Source organism: Triturus cristatus, chromosome 12, assembly GCF_964204655.1.
Source record: "Triturus cristatus chromosome 12, aTriCri1.1, whole genome shotgun sequence".
Lineage (NCBI taxonomy): Eukaryota > Metazoa > Chordata > Amphibia > Caudata > Salamandridae > Triturus > Triturus cristatus.
Window position 1 is genome coordinate 666090458 of NC_140595.1, and position 2922 is coordinate 666093379.

General features: G+C 49.9%; 1 protein-coding gene across 3 annotated transcripts in view; it reads right to left on the bottom strand.

Annotated features, from left to right (window-relative positions):
* Positions 1-2317, bottom strand: part of LOC146780067 (DNA topoisomerase I, mitochondrial-like) — a 1246550-nt gene extending 1244233 nt beyond the window's left edge. For all 3 annotated transcript variants that reach the window (XR_014972079.1, XM_085637972.1, XM_085637970.1), the window contains exon 1: positions 2192-2317. The gene's annotated coding sequence lies outside the window, so the exon portion shown is untranslated. The remainder of the gene's footprint in view (positions 1-2191) is intronic.
* Between the last annotated feature and the right edge of the window lie 605 nt (positions 2318-2922).

A 2922-nucleotide genomic window follows, 5' to 3' on the forward strand; every position in this document is an offset into this window, starting at 1 on the left:
CAGCTGGCACCCCAGGGCTCTCCCTCGTTCTCTGGATCCCCGTTGGGAGACGCTGGCACCTCCCTCGGCGGCAGAAGCTTAGTTTGGCACTCGGAGCCCTCGAGGCTCCGGTCAGGTTTTTCTTCCTGGCGATTCTGTGGGCGTGGGCTTCCCTCAGGAAGCAAAAGTCCTGCCCCTATTGCTGCCTGACTTCCAGTTTCCATGTTCTTGGTGGCTCGGGCCGGCAGCGGTGAAACGGGGCAAATGAGGGGTAGGCTCCCTCTCGAATCGGAATATAAAGCGGGGTGGGCACCCGCTCAGAGTGAAGAAAGGCGGGGTAGGCTCCCGATCATATAAGTCACTTACCAAGGCGGCAATGACGCGGAGTGGGCTCCCGCCTGGCAACTAAACACGGGGGAATCCCTACGCCAGGGATTCCCTCTTGATGAAAGGCAGCTCAGCGCTGCGAAGCCCCCACACGCTCCGCTTCTTCTGGGAACAAGAAATAAAGCACCTCTTGGCAATGGAGAATAAAGCGCTCCCAGCAATAAAGAGCAAAGTGCTCTCCCAAAGGAAAGGCAAAGTTCAGGGGGGCACAAGGCTGGGCTCAGGCAGGCCAGCACACAGGGCCCTCCAGCAGGGAGGCAGTCCCTTGTGACGGTTCCTCCTGGAGCCCAGCAGCAGCAGCCCCCCAGCGCCAAGACCTGCAGAGCAGAACACATTCATGAGGTCACAGCCCCTTCTTTTACACACCCCTTTCCTTTGTGACAGCACAGGGCTGGGGAACAACCCAGATGCAACTGGTTTGGGGGAGCTTTGGAGCACTTTGTTGTGCTCAGCTCGTCTCTCCTTTGTCAGGTGGGGGCTAGGTTCTCAGATGCACCACAGGGAGCGGAGCCAGCATTGTGAAGGGAAGGCACAGCCCTATTCAGGTCCCAGGTGCAACACCTCCCTCCCAGCTAGATGCAGATCTTTCTATTCACCACTGGGCTGACTCACCCTGGCTCCTGGAATTCCCCACACCATCCAGCACCTGTCAATCACAAGCCAGACATGCACTCGACATCAGGCAGGCAGACACATAGCACACAGCAATGCCAACTTCTACGAGTGGCACTTCTCCACCAGTCACCATAGATCTGCTCACACCATTGCGCAGCATTTATTCTCACGAGTTCGCACATACTAAACTCGACCCTGCACTCCTCTCACACCAGGAATTACCATGGACACACATATCCCCCATGCATTCCTATGGGAGGGCAGGCCAATCTCACCACACGCACTCAGAGAGCGCACGCACTTTACACTGGACCACCAATACCAGGTCACAGGAAAGGCAAAAAGTTTAGGGGTGAACCTGCCAAAAGGGCAAAGTCCAACAGCCCTCTTTAAAAAAGTTGGGTAATATGGCTCTTGACTGCGACAAAGCTATAGCAGTGCTCCCACGTGCAGGTCACGAAAGTTCCAAGGTGTGTACCCTGAATTCTAACGCGTTTTTCTTCTATTTTCGTTTCCCCTTCTGATTGGGCAGGCAGAACAGAGCTCTCAAACTTCCACAGTCCATGAGGGAGAAGTTCACCCAGGCCAGGTTTTTTCCCCTTAGATTGGAGGACTTTAATTAGTCCAGATTGTATAATGGGATAAAGAGGAGTACAAGTCAGAGTATACAAAGTCAAAAATCTTGCCTGGCTCAGCTACACACGAACGGACCTGGGAAACTGGAGAAGTTTAGGCCAGTCTTGTAAGCAGTGTTGTGCGGTCAGGAATACAGCATAGACTCAATGTATCTCAAAGGTACTCAAAGCAAAGGTCAACAAATTGCCATAAACGATAAAAGCAAAAAAAACATACGCAAAGCCCGAAATCAGAATTCCTTAAAACTCCGACAAACTGTAAACAATGTTCAAACCTCAACAACCGCAACAATCAAGAAAAACTCAACACTAAATGAACGGTAGGCAAAGTTTAACAAACATCTCGCAAACCCACATGCAGAAACACCTCAAAAATGTACGACTTGGCTTCTAAACCGGGAAAGCTTTGATTGTTTCTCAACGTCATTAGAAGAAGAAAAGTTTGCCATTAATTGGGCATTTGAAACTAAGCCTGTTCGCTCATCGCCGGCAGTAGCTTTAATTACGTACAAAAGCCGAGAGAACTTGGACAAAAATATTATCACAATTCTGTAGGCGCTCAGTGACCGTCCTACCTCTGTCGCGACAGCCTCAGGGAGCTGAGCTCCCAAACTCACGTGCTGTCACTTATAACCTCTCACAGCCGCATCCAATGTGCTGTGCTCGGAGGCGCGCAATCAGCTTCCAGGGCGTTCTCCCGCGAGGTGTCCCTCTGGGGGTAAACAGGAAGGAGGGAAGGAGGCGAGCAGTGCTCGGTAAGCCTCTAATGGCTTAAAACATTACAATACTAGCTTCTATTTGAACAAGGCAAAAACAGCGTTTCTTTACAACATTGCGGTAAAACTGCGGCTAACTTTACTGGTGGTAAACACAGGGGCTATGGGGCAGGTGAAGTTGGGAGGTACGGTGGGTTTGCGGTCACGATATATCATACATGCCAACATTTTAGAAAGTGTGTGTTTTAAAAAATATAATCGGGAGAATGTATTTCTCCTATTGACTTCTATCGATACAAGCAATTTCAAATAAAGACACTTTTGACTTCAGGAATCGTGAGTCTCCCGCCCGAAATGGGACTATTTGCACGCATACAGTTTATAAGGATTGTCTGGGCCCACGTTTCTTACACATCCGGGGATAGATTCCTCTGTTGGAATGATCAATTTATAATCCCTGCTTTTATGGTTAGGATTACCAGATGATTCCATTTCACTGAGGACAGGGTAACCCAATTCTGGGTTTAAGTATAACAACCTAAAGCATTCTGGGAGTTGTAGTCCTAGATCAGTTTTGAGGAGCCAATTGA